Below are 10,430 nucleotides of genomic sequence, written 5' to 3'. Positions count from 1 at the left end.
CCCTTCATCAGATGAAGGGTCTAGGCCCGAAACGTCAGCCTCTCTGCTCCTATGATGCTGCTTGGCCTGCTGTGTTCATCCAGCCCTGCACCTTGTTGTCTTACAAGCATTTTTAGTCCAGTTTTGAAAATAAAGTTTATGGGTGTGGAATCAGGTGCCACAACAAAACATAGGGTAATTAGAGGTAAATAACATAGACTGAGCCAGGAAACAGAAGGCAAAAGATGCATAATTAATAAACAATTCAGTGCAAAAATGCAACAAACAGAAAGAATCCAATATCATCCTGAGCTGTTAGACTTGAATCCTAGGATGAAGCTTTTACATAGTAGTGAAGAATTGCTGCAATGTCAGGGTTGTCACCTTTTGAGTTAGCTGCTAGTACTGGATGATATCTGCCCTTCAGATGGATATCAAAGTTTCCGCATTCCTATTTGAAAAAGAAAGGTTCTTCCGGTGTTCTGGCCAACATATCTCCCTGAACCAACAACACAACAACAGATGATCTGGTTAATTAATGTGGAATCTTGTGTGGAATCTACTCTGCTTAGAATGGTTGCCATTGTATCTGTCTTTGCACAGTGACTATGTTTTTTTCATAATTAATTTGCTTTGAAGTACTTTGAGATATCCTGCAATCATGAAAGGTGTCAAATATATCGAAGTTTTTGCCTTTTTTCTAAAACCTGCTGTGCTGGAGTAGTTTTAATAGTTTTAAATTTTTTAACATTAGAATCTGTCACAATTATGATAAAGTGCTTTGTAAGTTTATACACTAAAATATTACTAAAAAGCAGAAAACATCAAAGTCCATAGCCATCATGGCACTATCCAATAGCAATGCCATTGGAGACTAATCAGAAATTACACATTCCGATGTGAAAAACTATCAATCAGCATTAATGGGTGCATTCTCCATGACAACAGCTCTACCAAGCAGTGTCCAATTTGCAGCCACATTGCACTTGTCTCGTGTAATATAAATATTCACTTTCCCCTTCAATTGTATTTCTTGCAAATTTTCCAAATTGCAAGACAAAAAGCTATCACAAAATGTGTCTTTTGATTGGAATCTCATGACCTGTGAGGTACAGTTGCAGGCATAGAGTAAAGGAGAGAGATGCCAGACTTAAAGATACCAGGTGGTGGAGGGAGATCATGTTAAGGACTGAAAGTTCTGCAATCCCAGCTGGAAGCTCATGCCAGGTGAGGGGAAGGGTGAAGTGTAGTTGCAGAACTTATATTCCAAGGAAAATTTAGTTCTGCTGCAGCATCCCTGAACAGAAGGTGACTATTGCACATGGGAAGGTGAACTGGCATGGTTTAAGAGTGCTGTTAAATGCTCACTCTCTCCATATACCTGAACATTTGATCATAAGCACCTATCCTCTGGTATCACACCATATATACCTCGCCATGCTGCATATTGTGGAGGACGTCAGGGAGGAACATTGCTAGGTCCACTCCTGAACAAAAGCATCATGGAGCAGGTTTCAAGGGCAAACTTTAAGTAGAATGATAAATGTGTGCATCAATGAACTGGCTTTGTGGATCTTCTGAAAGGAATGGTGTTACATCACATTACAATCTTGCTTTTCTTTGGGCTTTCATGCAACTGAGTATGAAGGAGCCAGTGCTGAAGAAACAGCAGCTACTTCCTCATGAACTTGTGGACTCAGGTCAGTGATGTGCTCATTGCATTGCCATCTATAGCCTACCTGAGTTTATGCACTCACTGAGGTGAATTTCTCTGGGCTAGAGGAGGGTTCAGGTGAATGCCATGCTGCATCATTATCTAAGATGTTAGAGACACCATCCTCGGTGATATGCTGCTGCTGCTGGGTAAGATTCCGGTATAAACTGCTTCGTCCTCTCCTGTTTACCACGAGTTCCTGTGGAGAAGAAGAGAAATAATTATATGCTGAACATGCTGAATCCCTTATATAAAATAAATGTTTGTATGCCTGAGTAGAACAGACTGGAGGATTCCTCAGTAACTTCTAGTGAGTCCTGTCTCCACATTGGTCATGGCATAGTTACCCTGCCAGGTCTGAGCCCTGCTCTTTGAAAGGAGGAAGGTGATGTATACGTGACAGGCCCCTACAAGTCTAGACTCACTCCTTCCTATATTGGGTGATCTTGTCTTACAGAAAGACAAAGAGAAGGATTAAGCAATGGTCTAGTCTAATTCAGAGACCCAGATAATGTTCGAGGTACCTGAGTTCAAATCCAGCAGATGGCGGAATTTGAATTCATTAAAAATCCAGAATTAGTAATCTAATGATGACAATGAATATATTGTCAGGAAAAACCCATCTGGTTCACGAATGTCCCTTAGGGAAGGAAGGTGCCATCCTTACCTGGTCTGGCCTATTTGTGATTCTAGACCCACGGCAATGTGTATGACTATTAACTGCCCTCTAGGATGGGCAATAAATGCTGGCCTAAACAGCGATGCCATCATCCTATGAAGGAATACAAAAAAAAGAGTGTGATCACAATGGGAACATGAGCAGTTTATAAGCATGTATAGGCATGTTCAGATCTGAGCCTAAGTGGCTTACTGTCGGACTGCAGTGCAACTTTTAGGACATTGCAGCATGTAGTGCTGCCATCCATTCCATGTGGCACTAAGGTGCCTGTCCTCTGAGAATCACCTTGCATTGAGTAGGCAGCACCTCATTATTATGGAGTTCAGTCGATCATTCATCCGTTTTCTGCATTCAACTTGCTGCACAATCAATGGGAGAGCTTCCTGCTACCGTCATGGGGAACAGCATCTGAATGGCCTGGGTCATCTCTGTCAGGCTTCCTACCATCATTTACATTATAAAATACATTGTGAATACAAATAGATTTGCACAACCTACAACTAAATTATTAGTATCAAGAGTATGATTGCATTAGCACTTAGTCGCTGCCAATTATCACATATAAAGATTATGGATGTAACTCAGTAGTACACTATAAACACTCTTTATCCCTGAACTTCAATTAACGCCATATGAATTAGTCTTATCTCTGCCACTTGCAGCTCTTTTATTAATGAAATGCAGTTTCTCATGTATGAAACACAGACATCCTAATTCTCTTTCTGATACTATTAACTGATATTTATTAGTTTGTTGACATAACTAGTAAATACAGTCTGAAATTAATGAGTAAATATGAGTATGTGCCCTGACATAATAATGATATTTATAACAAACAGTGTTTGGTAAAAGCCTTCACACTACCCAATGCTAAGGATTATATTGTAGATCAGAAGGGGCAAATAGAGTTTTTTATTTTCTGTTACAGCCTATATAAGTCAATCTTTATTGGGTCCACAATGTGTTCAATGCAGGGTCTGGGAGGGGAGAGAGCAGATACTGCTTATCAACATGACCTCTAGGAGGTCCTGGGCTCATTGGCCAAGTTGCCTATGAATCAGGATATGTGGAGTCCTGAGCAACTGCGTTAATTAGCTGAGTAGGATGTGCCAGATTCCTCAGTCCCTTCTTTTTAGTTTAGTTCATGCAGTGATTCACAGACTGTGGCTAAGGCTTCGGCAGAGAGAGCACAATGTGGTGAAATGAAGCACATTATTGCTGCCTTAGTAGTCTGTGCGTAAACCTCTTCCACATTGTGTATGACACTCCCACTGACACAGTTGTTCTGAATCTATGTCCTGAATCCTCCCTCCCTCTCTCTCTTTCTCTCAATGATGTCCCATGGTGGCTGATTATGGTCTCTGAATCTTTCTTCATGATTCTACATCCCTGATTGTGTCACGAGTATGAGAGTGTGCACATGTGAATATGTGCGAGAGAGAGAGTAAAAAAGTGTTTGTTTACAGTACGTCTGTAAGAAAGAGCAGTGAAAGAACACCAAGACTGGGAGTAAGCCAGTTATATGTTCACTCACTAAAACACACACACACACACGCACATACACATACACATCTACACAGGTGTACACGTGCACTCGTGCTTGGTGTGGGGGCACATGTAGACACACTGCTCCCCTTCTCCTTTCTTTCTAAAATCAATTCACAGTGAACCAGGAAAGGAGGAAAATCCAGGTTGAAAGGAAACTCTCTTCCACCATACGCTGCACCACCAGGGGACAGCACAAGTTAAACTCAACTTCTTCACATGATCCCATTCTGACCAAGGTGACCAGGATCTGAGACCTAGTCAGTCACTCTAGCTTTGCTTCTTCTATGAAAAGCTCAAAAGATTTTATTTGTTAGTTCTGCTGATTTGTAATTAATGAATTGCTTTCATTAATTATTCATTTTTAAAAGCATATCAATTTATCTCTTCAACATTGTGTTTTTTTTTGCTTGGCAAGCTGTTTATAATTTTCTTCATTCCATAATGTTATGTCAAATCAGATTTCAGGGAGTTGCTGCTTATTTTCTTTTGCTGAATGGGAATGGAAGTCTCACAAGAAGTCTGAGTGCTTTTTGGAGGGGAATATATATGGTCCAATGGAAAAGAAAAGTGTTGGAAATACCCAATGAATCAACAGTATCTGTGCAGAGCGAAACTGCTATTGGTGACCCTTTGTCAGAACTACTGCTGGTCATTGGTTAAAAGCAACTAATCTGTTTCTCTCCCCACAGATACACCTAACCTGCAATGTATTTCATATGCTTTCCATTTATGTTGCAGATTTCTAACAATAAAAGCACTTTGCTCTTCCAATACATGCTTCATGTTGGACTTTCTAAATATTGTTAGTTTCAATTTATAATCAGTAAAATATTATTTGCTCAGTGCAAAATGTAACTTTTCTGTTAACAAAGCCAAACTGTTTTGGATGTGGTTGTCTGGATATTCCATTGGGTCAGATTCAAAAAAGCAGAGCTGATTGCACAATGTGAATGACTCAGTTGTGTGTATTGTGTAAAGCTATGGTTAAGATTCATCATACCGAAACTTGTGCTTTCGGATGACTTTATAAACAGAGGCATTGAGTACAAAATCTATGAAGTTTTGCTAATCATCGAATAAACAGTTTGATCACACTATGCTCATGGTTCCCAATTCTGTGCATCTGAAGGATGTGGGTTAGGGGAGTTGGTAGGGTGGATGATGGTTGGGATGTATGGTATGGATAAGAGGCGCACAAAATAGTAGAAACACCGGAGTTCATGATTTATCTCCCTGCTCCAGGTTTCATGCCTATGTCCATATGAAGTTTCCCATCCTCTGCTGTTGTACCAATATGGGCATCATTAAGGTGTAACGTTAGGGCTTAGGGGGCAGGAAGTGAAGTTTAATGAGCTGTGTCCCCACAGGGCAAGGGATGGCTGAAAATGGGCTATTGGGGTACTGAAAGGCAAAAAAGAGACATGAAACCTGGGGTCTGGTAGGGGTGTGGTGAGGCTGATTTGGGGGAGATAGTGATGGAGGGGACTGTGAGGAGGGTACTATTAAACTAATGGAATAATACCAATATAGTATGCAACTGGACTAATTATCTGGAGATGTGAACTCAAATCCCACAATAATAGCTGGCGAATTTGTTTGATTAACTATTAAATCTATAACACGAAGCTAGTCTGAGGAACATCTGTTAGTACATTACCAGATTCTTGTACAATCCCACTTAGTTTTTTTAAGAAAAGCTATTTGTTGGCTTTACTGCGATCTGACTTACGTGTGGCTCCAGACACACATCAATGTGATTGATTCTGATCTAGGCCCTGGAATAACCTAATAAGCTGTCATACAATGATGCAAATGTCAATAAGCAATCAAACCAGATTACCCACCTGCCATTGAACACAGAATTTGAAATGACAATGGCATGCCATGCCCAATTGGTGCTGCAAGGATCTCCTTGCTAACATCCCAGGGTATTGTGTCAAAATTGAAGGAGCTGTCCTACAAACTAAACTAATTACAACCTGAGCATAGTCATAGCCACATATTCATACCTCACTTTCATTGTCCCTCCATTATTAAGCTTGAATATGTTCTATCCTACTGGCAGGAAAGACCCACCAGAAGGAATGATGCAGTGATGTACAGTCAGGAGGAAGTGGCACTGGGACTCTTTCTTTTAATCCTGGGCCCTAATAGTTTGGTCTTGGGAATCCTTAAAATCGCCTCCAGAGTCCCATCAGGTTTCATTGTGTCAGGACCCGCATGAGGAGAGAAGCTTTCTGCTGATTATCACCTACTGTGCTCTCTCTTAGCAGTTGAACGCAATCTCCTCTATGTTGATCACCAGTTGATAGAAGCAATGAGAATAGAAACCCTCTGGACAGAAGGTTTCCAACTCCATCCAGTTGTTGCAGCAGCATAGAGTGCAGTTACATCCCAGGACCTTACAGAAATTCTGATGCAGCCAACTCCGAGGGAATTGCTTGGGGCATTGAAAATTCAGTTGTCAATACATCTACATTTGGAAACCTCCAACAAAGCTCCTCAATATTGGAGAATTTAAATGGTTCCTACTCACCTAAGATTATTGGTTATGGAGAATAGTTGAAGAAGTAAAATCTGCCCTTACGCCTGGGAAGTTATCATATTGAACACTGACTTACCTCTGATCACCTAAACCACACATTCACCCTCCTACTCACTCCTGACCCCACTGAACTTAGCACAACCTGACACAGCTGGATCTAACACACTCCTCAGGGGATGACCCCACCGCCTTTGATCATGACCTAACATCAACTACCAAACCCAAAATTCAAACTGGCACCCTCTACACGCTGGAGACCCAAACTGATCCTCCCTAATTCAAGATACAACCCAATAGCCACCCCTTGGGACTTGACCCGATTCCCTCTCTCCCCCCAAGGATCTGAAACAACATACCCTTCTCTCGTGACATTCATTCATATAGGAGCCGTTACGTCTCTGAGACTCAATCTGACACCACCCCTCCCCAGTTTCTGACCCAAATTGCTGCCAAGAGTGAAACCTTCCAGATCTAAACCCTCCCAACAACCTGACCCACTCTTCCCAGTCCAACATCACGATTCCTACCTGGATTCCTAATCCTTCATTTGCCTGCCATTTCATACCTTAACCCACCTGGCACCCTGTCCCATCTCACCCTCTCGGCACTTTACCCTCCCTCACCTACCTGACACCCTATCATTCACATTGACTTTGCACGCATATCCTTTATAATGGCTGCCAAAGTGTCTGGCTGTGTTGCTGGACATTTACTTCTCAGAATATGGCAAAGTAACGGCTGTAAAATGGAACAGGTTTCAGACAATGATCCTCTCTACTGCTGGTGATGATTCCTGGAGAGGTCTCCCCTATTTGGAGAGCCCTGTCCAGAATTCTAGAGCGGAGGTTATCGAAATGTATCTGTTTTTTTTTTGTCTGAAATAGCAAGAAAATAGTCTTTTGGACCGCTGTTGGAATTTCTTAGCTGTACTATTGGCATTGCTAGCTAGACCAGAATTCATAACCCATTCCTAATTGCAATGGAGCAAGTTGTGGTTAGTTTATGTGTATACCCATAGTACACATAAGAAGGGAGTTCCATTGTTTTGACGAAGTGACAGTAAAGAAATTCGATCTAGTTCCAAATCGTGACAATGAGCAGCTAGAGGCGAACATGCTGCTGGTGATGTTCTCAAGCATTTCTTCCATTTGTTCCTTCTAGGGGTACTGTAAGAAGATCTTTTGGTGAATTGGTCCAGAGCATCTTGTACATTGTACACGCTGCTCATACTATAAATCAGCATTTGATGGAGTGAACGTTTAAAGTGGTGGATTTGGTGCCAATCAACGAATCTACTTAATGCTGGTTGTTATTGAATTTCTTGAGTATTGTTGGAACTGCATTCATCCTGGCAAGAAAACATAGTTAAACAGTTTTGTAATGAACTAACATAGTCCTAATTAATGTGATATTCTATCATCAAAGAATAAAGAGGAACTTACGAATTTTGCGGCATGAAAATTTATGTTTGTATATGATGCAAAGAAACTTATTAACATGTGATGACATAAAACTTACAAATTGCAAATGTATATTTTTGGAGTCATTGCTTTGTGAAATAATTTATATACAATTTTTATGAGAATGTACTTATTGCCTACCAAAATATAAGACAAATTATCCTAGAAGTAATCTTACGCTATACCAAAGAAAGGATTGAGACAGTGATGCAATTAATCATGTGTAAAAACAAGGGCACTGAGATGCTGCCATATGCCCTAAAAAGTAAAGGACAGATTCTGCAATCTATGTAGTTTCAGAAAATACACTGTATTTATATCAGAGACAGTAAGAACTGCAGATCCTGGAGTCAGAGATAACACAGAGTGGAGCTGGAGGAACACCGCAGGTCAGGCAGCATCAGAGGAGCAGGAAAGTTGGTGTTTTGGGTTGGGACCCTTCTTCAGAAAAAGGCCATTTCTGAAGAAGGGTCCCGACCCGAAACATCAACATTCCTGCTCCTCTGATGCTGCCTGGTCTGCTGTGTTCCTCCAGCTCCACACTGTGTTAACACTGTCTTTATATAACATCTTTAACATAATACAATGTCATAATGCACTTCACAGGTGCTGTATGGAGCAAAACATGACTCTGAGCTACACTTTTAGATATTAGAGCAGGTCACTTGCTTTGTCAAAGAGATAAATTTTAAGGAGTATATTAAATGAATAGAGAGAGAAAGCCTAAAAGTTTAGGAAGGAAATTCCAAGCACCAATACTGGAGCGATTAAGGTTGGGGACATACAAGAGGTCAGATTCAAAAGAACACAGATACCTTGGAAGTTTGTTGAGCAGCAGGATGCGACTGATTTTAAGAAGCCTGGGCACATGGAAGGATTTGAAATCAAGACTGAGACCTTAAAACTCAAGGTGTTGTTTACCCAGGGATCAATATACATCAGCCAGCACAGGAATGGCAAGTGAAAGGGACAGGTATAATATAGGGTAAGACAACAAAATTCTATTTGATCTAACATTTATTTAGGTGAGAGATGAAAGGCAATGAAAAACATATTGGAGTAGACAAATTTGGTGAATGTAAAGGCAATGATGAATGTTTCAGTAGGAGATGAACTGAGATGCTGTGGAAACAGACAATGTTGCCAAATTGCTACCACTTGTTGACACTGCTTGATGGCATGGATCTGCATTCAGAATCACATCTCAACCGGTTTAGTACAATGTAACCATTTAATATAAAATTCAAGCTTAACTGGACAACTAAGATGATTAAAATAACATGATGCATGCATTCTGACTTAATAGTTTTAAAGCATCCACTTTATACACTTTTATTGTGCAGGTATTGCATTAAAAAAAAAGAAAGGGAACATTGCTCAAGGCTTGGTTAGATTTATTGTAGAAATGTTAGAGGGAGCAATTCTGAGTTAATGTTTTATTACTAACCTGATAATTGTTTCATTAATTATTTCACAGCTTTTCACACATACAGAATTAACAAGAACTGTTTTTTTCGATTTACTTTGTTCCAATTTAACTCACTTTATCAGTTACTTTGCTTCAAAGTACTATTCATTCCAGTTTTGTTTTGAATAAACACAGGAAACAATGGGGTAGATTTCCAACTTGCTGTTTGAGGCATTGTGGATTAAAAACCCATTATAGAAACCATAGGTTTATCATAATAATTTCAATGAAAATAATTAGCAGATGACTTCAATAACGGGCACTCAATTCATAGTTCAGAGATAGTAGGAACTGCCAATGCTGGAGTCTGAGATAACAAGGTGTGGAGTTAGATGAACACAGCAGGCCAGGCAGCATCAGAGGAGCAGGAAAGCTGACGTTTCGGGTCTGGACCCTTCTTCAGAAATGGGTTTTTAATGTCCCACAGGGTGGAGTAGAATCGTGAGTTGAGGTTGTGGATCCTGAGAAGAATGAGAAACAGGAGAGGTCCTTTACAGGCATGGGAGAGAGAGGCTCTGACCTGGCGTAGGCTTGATTGTAGTGCCAGGAGATGCCAGTGCATTGCTGTGAGTGTGTGCTTGAGGAATCACAGAGAAAATTGTTTTTGGAGGATCTGAATGTTCTGTATGTAGCGGTCATCGTGGTTGGGGCCAAACTGGGAAGGCCTGAATGTAGATTGCAGTCCATTGGGGTTGATCCGGTTCTGTAGGCAGGCACTGAGAAAGGCAATGTGGCTGTAGTATCTGGTTTGCTTCAGGATGTGGTCGAGCAGCTTCAGGGCCAAAGAGATTACCAAAGGGTTGCTGTGGGAGAGAGATCCACTGAGGTCTTTCGGGAGGGAGGAGGGTAACTTTTTCAAGGTAGGCATCCTTAGAAGAGGCAGTGGGGTTATAACTCCCTCAGAGATAATAGGAACTGCCGATGCTGGAGTCTGAGATGACAAGGTGTAGAGCTGGATGAACACAGCAGGCCAGGCAGTATCAAAGGAGCAGGAAAGCTGATGTTTCGGGTCTGGACCCTTCTTCAGAAATTCACAA

This window comes from Rhincodon typus, chromosome 6, assembly GCF_021869965.1.
Source record: "Rhincodon typus isolate 14 chromosome 6, sRhiTyp1.1, whole genome shotgun sequence".
Lineage (NCBI taxonomy): Eukaryota > Metazoa > Chordata > Chondrichthyes > Orectolobiformes > Rhincodontidae > Rhincodon > Rhincodon typus.
Note: the sequence above shows the minus strand (reverse complement) of the source record.